This window comes from Leuresthes tenuis, unplaced genomic scaffold (genome assembly GCF_036924035.1).
Source record: "Leuresthes tenuis unplaced genomic scaffold, fLeuTen1.0.hap1 SCAF_1, whole genome shotgun sequence".
NCBI classification, from domain to species: domain Eukaryota; kingdom Metazoa; phylum Chordata; class Actinopteri; order Atheriniformes; family Atherinopsidae; genus Leuresthes; species Leuresthes tenuis.
The window spans coordinates 3,771,249-3,780,214 of NW_027325355.1; the positions used below are offsets into that span (position 1 = coordinate 3,771,249).

At 41.3% G+C, this 8,966-nt stretch overlaps 1 protein-coding gene across 1 annotated transcript in view; it reads left to right on the forward strand.

Annotated features, from left to right (window-relative positions):
• LOC140314142 (uncharacterized) overlaps positions 1 to 8,966 on the forward strand; it is a 206,422-nt gene that overhangs the window by 100,739 nt on the left and 96,717 nt on the right. The window lies entirely within an intron of this gene.

The following is an 8,966-nucleotide window of genomic DNA, read 5'->3' on the forward strand; positions in this document are numbered from 1 at the left end:
AACAGAAAAAAGTCGAAGATGGTTTATTATTTCGATTTACATTCACCATCAAACACTCTTATTAGCTGCAACATGGAGAAAACTCTAAATAAATGAGTAAATATAAACATCCAGTTAGAATTCCAGTCTATAATGTCTAATTGTTTTCTCCTTATACATTTTTTTGAACAGGGAAACAGTGGCACAGCCAAGGCTGCAACTCCAGGTTCCGCTTAGTGTTTTTTCTTATCCTGGTTTTTCCTTCCACCAACAAGAGGAAGGGATGATATGCAGCCCTGACACATCCGTATTCTATCTGTTCCTAATTACCTTCCATGTAGAAATACCTTGTCGTCTTTCCCATTCTTTGCCAGATAGCATTATCAGTGATCATTCTGGTTTTCAATGTTAAACCATAGTCTTGTTTTGGATGACTCTTACCGTTTTGGATTTATTATTACGTTTTTGGATTTACTCTTCCTTGGATTATCATCTGTGTCATGTGCCTGAGCTCACCTGTGAGTCAGCTGCCTATCTGCTTCAGCCCTTTCCGCGGGTGGTATTTGTGTGTTCAGGTCCTCAATAAAGTGAGTTATTTTTTAAATCACCTCCACCTTGCCCGTTTCTGTTTATCCGCTCTGGGGTCCACACTTAAACAATCGTGACAAACATCTGAACAACCTTTTAAATCATTATGTTGAGAATTCCAAAGTTTGACTCCAGCAGCTGAGATACACATTTGTTTTAAATTGGTACGAGCCGTTTGATTTTTGAGATCAGATTTCCTTCTGTGATTTTCATCTTTTGCAGTAAATACAAGCAACCTTTGCATAATTTAGTTTTTTTGCTTTAAACACGACAAATAACGTCTGCAGTTCTATTATATCTGTAAGTTTCAATAAAGCTGACTTAATAAATAATGCATCGGTGTGTTTTCTAATTTCAGCTTTAGGTCAGATTCTGACATAGATTCAATGAGTTTCTGTTACTTACATACGTTTTCCCCCAAACTTCCACACAATAACTAAAATAAGGCAATATCAGTGAACAGCAGAACATTCTCATTGTCTTACAATGAAAAACGTACATAACCTTATTCAGAATGAAAATGCTTTTTCAGACCTTATTTTTATATGTGCTGTATGATATTTCCATGTCAATGCTTCATAAATAACTCCCAGAAACCTGATCTCTGACACCTTCTCAATATTAACACCTGCAAATGATAATCGAATGTTATCCATTTTTTATAGAAAACCATGAATTTAGTTTTTTTTTACAAATTTAACAATAACTTATTTCTTTCAAACCAAGATTGAAGTTTAACCGTTTCATTTCCAACTTTACTGGATAATGTTATTAAATTATCACCTGAACAAAAGAAATTTGCATCATCTGCAAACAAGACAAAGTGTAAGAGTTCTGTAACCTCACAAATGAGTTTCGGCACCAAAACTGAACCTTGTGGAACCCCACATTCCATTGTCATATATTCTGATCCACAGCCTGCAAAGTGCACATGTTGTTCAATTCAATTCAATTCAATTTTATTTATATAGCGCCAGATTACAACAATTGTCATCTCAAGGCACTTAAGTAATATAGTCCAATTCAAGCCAATTGGAATTCAATTAATTGTAATCATAATCCAATTAATTCTTATAGAGCCAATCAAAAAAATAATATCCTAGCTAAGGAAACCAACAGATTGCACCGAAACTTGTCTTTAGTCCAATCTCCCATCCTGAGCATGCCTGTGGCGACTGTGGAACGACTCCCTTTTAACAGGAAGAAACCTCTGGCAGAACCAGACTCAGGAAGGGTGGCCATCCGCCTCGACCAGCTGGGGTTTGAGAAGACAGAAAAGAGGGAAAAGAGGGGGGAAAAACACCATAACGCCATTCAAAGGATATCTGTTGGAACAGGGAAACACAAGTTAATAACCGCAATAATGTCACATGTACATAAAATCAATTGAGAAATTAAACGGGGAAAAAGAGAGGAAAGTGAGGAAAGGTGTGACAGATGAGGTCCCCCAGCAGTCTAAGCCTATAGCAGCTTAACTATGGGATGTTTCAGGATTACCTGAGCCATCCCTAACTATAAGCTTTATCAAATAGGAAAGTTTTAAGCCTAATCTTAAAAGTGGAAAGGGTGTCTGCTTCCCGGACCTTTACTGGCAGCTTATTCCAGCTTAAATCTTTAAGATATGATGGAGCTCGGTCATTAAGAGCTTTATATGTGAGGAGAAGAATCTTAAATTCTATTCTGAATTTAACAGGGAGCCAATGAAGAGAAGCTAAAACTGGAGAAACATGATCTCTCCTGTTAGTTCTCATCAGAACTCTGGCTGCAGCATTTTGGATCAGCTGGAGGCTTTTCAGAGAATATGTGGGACAGCCCAATAATAAGGAATTACAGTAGTTCAATCTTGAAGTAACAAATGCATGAACTAGTTTCTCTGCATCACCCTGAGACAGGATGTTCCTGATTTTAGCAATATTACGAAGGTGAAAGAAGGCAGTCCTAGGAACCAGTTTTATATGTGCGTCAAATGATAAATTCTGGTCAAAATAACTCCAAGGTTCCTCACTGTAGAACTAGAAGCCAAGGAAATACCATCTAGAGTAACTATATAACTAGACAATTTCTCCCTGAAGCGCTCAGGTCCAAAGAGAACAACTTCAGTTTTGTCTGAATTTAAAAGCAGACAGTTCTGAGTCATCCAGGTCTTTATGTCTTTAAGACAGGCTTGTAGTCTGACCAACCTATTGGTTTCATCTGGTTTCATAGATAGGTACAGCTGAGTATCATCAGCATAACAATGGAAATTTATGCCATGCTGTCTAATAATGTTATCTAATGGAAGCATGTATAAAGTAAAAAGAATCGGTCCAAGCACAGAACCCTGAGGAACTCCATGACTTACTCCAATGTGTGAGGAAGATTCTTCATTTACAAGAACAAACTGGAATCTATCAGATAAATATGACTTAAACCAGCCTAATGCAGTTCCTTTAATCCCAATAACATGTTCAAGTCTCTGTAACAGAATGCTGTGATCGATCGTATCAAATGCAGCACTGAGATCCAACAGGACAAGCACAGAAACAAGTCCGCTATCAGAGGCTAAGAGGAGATCATTGGTAACTTTCACCAGTGCTGTTTCTGTGCTATAGTGCACTCTGAATCCTGACTGAAACTCTTCAAACAGATTATTTCTATGTAAATGATCACAAAGTTGAACTGCAACTATTTTTTCAAGAACTTTAGACAGAAAAGGGAGATTGGATATAGGTCGATAATTAGCCAACACTTCTGAATCAAGAGTAGGTTTTTTAAGTAAAGGTTTAATTACAACAACCTTAAAAGTCTGAGGTACATATCCTATCAACAAAGACAGATTGATCAAATCCAATATGGAAGTGTCAATTAAGGTGAAAACCTCCTTGAACAGTCTGGTTGGGATTGAGTCTAAAATACAAGTTGATGGTTTAGAAGAGACTATTGCTGTTGTTAGCTCAGAAAGATCAACTGGGCAGAAGCTGTCTAAATACAAATCAGATTCGAAAGATACTTCTAAAGCTGCTCTACTTGATGATACATCAGTGATAATAGTGGGAAGGATTCCATTAATCTTCGTCTCTAATTTTATTGATGAAGAATCTCATGAAATCATCACTGCTGAGAGTTAAAGGAATACATGACTCAACAGAGCTCGGACTCTTTGTCAGCCTGGCAACAGTGCTGAAAAGAAACCTGGGATTATTCTTATTCTCTTCTATCAATAATTAATAATAAGCAGTTCTAGCTTTACGAAGTGCTTTCTTATATGTTATTAAACTATCTTTCCAGACTAATTGAGACTCTTCTAAATTAGAGGAACGCCACTGTCTCTCCAGCTTTCTTGCAGTCTGCTTTAAGTCTCTCCACAGATAAACTGTCTCCTGCTCAGTGGTCAGCTCTGGTCTTCATCTTACTGTCATCAGGAAAAGATCTAGATGTGTTTGACCTGAGGAAATACTCTGCTTCAGAGGAGGCTCTTCTGAGGCTGCTGCCAGTGGTCAAAGCCCATAAAACAAAGCTCTGTAATTACAAAAAATAGATATATTTCCTTTTAAATACATTATTTATTTATTAACTGTAGAAAAACAGCTGAATCAGCATTAAACGTTGTTTCAAATCAATTCATTTTATTTATAAAGTGTCAGTTCACAACAAAATATCATCTTACAAGTGATGTGAGATGATATTTTGTTGGAAATAAAAACCCAGCAGTTTCTCTGAGGAAGAACTTGGTGACAGTTATTTATCAGTTTTACAATTAATTTGTTTAATTGATTCATTAATTCATCAGTTTATTTGCTCCCATCTCATTAGTTAGTTAGGCTTAACTAACTAATTAGACAGATGTAGATTTAGTTTTTCTATCTGTTTTGTGAACATGAGAAACTCCAAAAAACTATGTTTAGCTTCTTTTATTCTATTTTATTTAAAAAGGAGAGAAGATGTTGTCTCCAGAACGTTTACTTGTTTAGAGTAGCAAGGTGTAGGGTTTGTGTTCCTGTTATTTGGCTTTGGTCTGCAGTAGCAATATAAAGTAACCATCAACATAGCAAACACCATCCATGATACACAAACATCATACGATAACTAAGATTACAAAGGACTGTATTTAGTGTTCATGTATATCATATGGATCATATAACATAGTAAAGTCCCTTCACACCTATCAACATGGCTAAAGTGTAGCATCCCTGCATGCCCCACACTGTGCATACTGGGTGACTTAGACAACATCAACATGGAAATTAACTCAGCACACATGGTTCTCACAGTGTTATGTATCGCAAAGAAAACTATTCTCATGAACTGGAAAGCGAAGAACAATCTGTGTATTAACCAGTTTAGAAATTTTCTTTTAGACTATATTAGCATGGAAACAATGTCTGCCTCCTCAAAACATCAATTGGCTGAATTTCATTCTCTCTGGTCCCCTCTGATTAGCTTTATCACATAGTAGTGGTGGTGGGTTGCTGTCCCGTCGCTCTGGGCGGTTGGGTGTGTGCTGGGGGGGGCTGTGTGGCTTCGGGCGTCTGGTGGTCTCTCGGGTCGTGGGGACCGGGTTGGTCATTGCTGGGGGGGACTGTGTGTCGGGCTTGGAGGGCAGTTTTGGGGGCTTGCGGGTGGGGCTGTCTTGCGGTGTGGGGCGGGGTCCCTTAGGGGCCTTGGGGTGGTGGCTGCTGGCTCTATGCCAGGTGGCCGGGCCGCTCTGGCGTGGGTGGTGGTGCTGGGCCTGGGCCCTGGTGGCTGGGCGCTGCCTTGCGCCCCGGGGGGGGGGGGCCCTGCCTGTGCCTGGGGAGGCTGGGTTGCCCTGGACGCGCCACAGTATGGGTGGGTTGGTGCAGGTCCTGGTGCCGGGCTTGTTGCTCTGGGACCTCCAAGGTGTCCGCAGATGGTTGGTTTTTTTTCAGGGTGTTGGGGTGTGCGGTGGGGGGGGGGGGCGGTGCTTTTCCCCTTTTGGGGGGGGGCTGGGTGATGGTGGGTCTCAGGCCCGGGCTGCTGCGACTGGTGTGACCGGGTGGTTTGTTTGTTTGTTTTTTTGTAGAGGTCCTCCGGGGTGGGGTGGGGCAGGATGGGTACCTTCTGGGGGTACAGTAGCTCCCGGAATGTGGTCGCTGCAGGCCCCTCCTGCCCTGGGTTGGCTCCCAGGTAGCGGGGCTGCCTATTGCTGCCAGTCCCTGGCTGCCCTCTCCGGGGGAGAGTAGTGTATATCCCCATACCCCTCTCCCTTCTGGCTCCTGTACACAGCACACACTCACACATGAAGGGTTTTGGGGGCGTGTGTGTTCGGTGGGGTGTAGTGGATGGGGCCACGTAGGTGGTCCCCTTTGGTTGCACTCTGCAGTTCCCCGCCCCTGTTTTAATTACACCTTAGACATTACTACTTATCAAACACACTCACACACACACATTAGGTCTTGGGGGGTGGTTATACTGAGTGGCATCTGGTGGGCGGGGCTCTTTGGGTATGTAGGCTGCCCAGAGGGCCGCGCTCCCAGTTCTACAAGTTTGGCTGCCCCTCAATTTTAATTGCTCACTATTAGAAAATATTGAAGAGCCAGAAGGGTGAGGGGAGGGGTCTTCTTTCCACACCCCTGCTTCCTGGTTGCTGCTCGGGGCGGGAGAGGCCAGGAGGATTAATTAATTGTTCTGCTGGTTCGGGGTCTGTGGTGGCTGGGGGGCTGCTGGCCCCCTGGTGTGCCCACTGCACTACACCCCAGCGGAGTCGAGGGAGGGAGGACGTGTGGATGTGTGGATGTATGGGACGTGAAAGTGTGTGTGGTTATGATTGGGCCTGGATCTGGGACTTGCTGTCACCTGGCCTGCCTGTGCTTCTCCCGATGAGGGGGCGGCGTTGCCTCTCCCCGCTGCTCGCGACTTCACCCACCTGTGGGCACGTCTTGACTCCCAGGGCACTTGGCCAGGGGCCCTGGGGCAGGCGCTGACCCACTGCGTGGCTGTGTGGATTGTGGCTCTGTACACTTATACACTCATAACTAAGCACGGTTATCATGTAGGTCCTGTGCCATGGGTGTTGCATGTTCTCACACACACACACATACAGTTTTTAGCCCAGTAGCATGGTCGCTAAGCAGTTGATGTATTATCATGTCGTCTCAGGTCATCTATATCCACAGCTGTGTTGTATGCGATTACCGCTTCGTGTGCTTGTTTTTGTTTGTTTGTGTGTTTGTTTTTTCTCTGCTTGTCTGCTTTCAGGTGCTCCTGGTGGCGCTAAGGCTGGATTCCCCTCAGAGGCCATGGATTGTTGTCTGTTTTGTTTTTTACAGGTGTAGCAGCTGGTTGTCTGGTTTTTGTTTCTATTTTTGTTCTGTTTCCTCTTCTTTCCTGTTCTTCTTTCCTTGTCCCCCGGTCCGGTTCAGTTCTATTACATGTCATATATTGTCAACAGAAATAAATAAATGGGCATCAAGGGGAGCTTTACATTTATAAAACTTCCCTTGGCAAAGCAAATCTGTTTGGCATCAAAGGTATGTAGACTACAATTCTGCTGCCATAATGCTGAACAGGAGAAGGAGAAAAAAAAAAGGATAGGATAGGACAGGATAACGTTATTAGACTCACCTTCTGGCATTTACACAGTGTTAGAAAAATTCTCTCAAAATTAGGCTCAGAATCGCTGGATACGATTAACACAAAACATTTATTTCTTGCAAGAAAGAGACAAGTCCGCACAAATCCACACAACCTGTCGGGAAGATGGCTCAGAGTTGTCTTCCCGACAAAATGGTGCTCCAGCTATTTATGTTGTTTATGCTTGCTGATCACACAATGTTATGAGAAAAGGCGCTTTTCTCACCATTCATTATTATGGGAAGGAACATTCAATGTTATGGGAAAAGGTGCTTCTCTCCCCATTCCTTGTTATGGGAAGGAACATTCAATGTTATGGGAAAAGGCATTTCTCTACAGTTAATATTATGGGAAAGACTAGTACAAGAGTCAAAACACTTTTGCTTGAATCATAGAAGAGGAAAAGATGGAGGGACTCTTCTGTCATAGTATAACTATATAATTTTTCCAACATTCCCTCCTGTTTATGCTATGAAGTATTAAAACTCCAAAAACCCTGCACCCCGTACAATTAACATTGAATGTATTTCTACCGTTCGCAGTGCATAGGAGCGAAAAACCCATTTGCTTTATTTACGGGAAAATTCTCCTATGGTCCCATTCTCTCCTTGGCCACCGACCGCTTAGTCACTCACTCAGTATCAAAGGTCGCACTCCGAACCGTTAATTTCAATGAATGGTGATGGATCTAGGTGTGACCAGCAAACACAAAACGGATACACAACCAAAAATACATGGCAATAAGGATAATACAAAAATCAATAAAACTATGACTAAATGATTAATGAATAAAAATGGAAATATGAAATATGGGAAAATGGAAATATGAAATATGGAAATATGAAAAACATAACAAAAATTAATACAATGGAATAATAAAAATGGAAATATGAAAAACATAACAAAATTAATACAATGGAATAATAACAAAAATAGATGGCAATAAGGACAAAAATCAATAAAACTATGACTAAATTATTAATGAATAAAACTATGACTAAATCATTAATGAATAAAAATGGAAATATGAAATATGAAAAACATAACAAAATTAATACAATGGAATAATAAAAATGGAAATATGAATAACATAACAAAAATTAGTAACACAATTAATAAAATGGAATAATAAAAATGGAAATATGAATAACATAACAAAAATGAATACAATGCTGTTTATTCAGTGCAGTTCCGTCACCAACACTGCAATCGTCTGCTTCTGGCGGAAAATCAGTCCGGCTTGGTCTTGAACGGTTAAGAATCTTGGAAGGAGAGGTTACTAGCACTTCACTTCCCGGAAGAGGTCTTTACCACCTCTTTTCCCTGTCTCCTTTGCATAGCCCTGTACATCTTCGACATCATCGTTTAACACTTCAAAAAGATTTTCATTAAACAAATAATTGAGAATTCACTCGGGGCCATGCAAGGTGCATTGTCCTTTAAACGTTATCTTCGCGTTGTTCTTCATCCTCATTTTCTTTATCTTGTATCTGCTGATACATCACGTGGGTAAGAGCGGTTTCAATCAGCTTCTGCGACAGTCGTCTCAAGCAAGGAATACAACAACAACCACAGATGATTATTATGGCTGAGCAAACCGACAGAGATAGCAGGACGGATGTAATTAGTCCACTCCATCGGCCAAACCATTTCTCCATCATGTCCGTGAAGGGGTCGTTGATCCCTGAGTTCGCTATCAGTTCTGCCAAGAGTGATGTGAGACCCTCTAGGGCCTTGGTGATGCTTCCATCTGGAGAAGTATTGTTAGGAATGAAGGTGCAACAAATGGTTCCAAACATTTTACATACACCCCCTTTCTCTGCTAACAA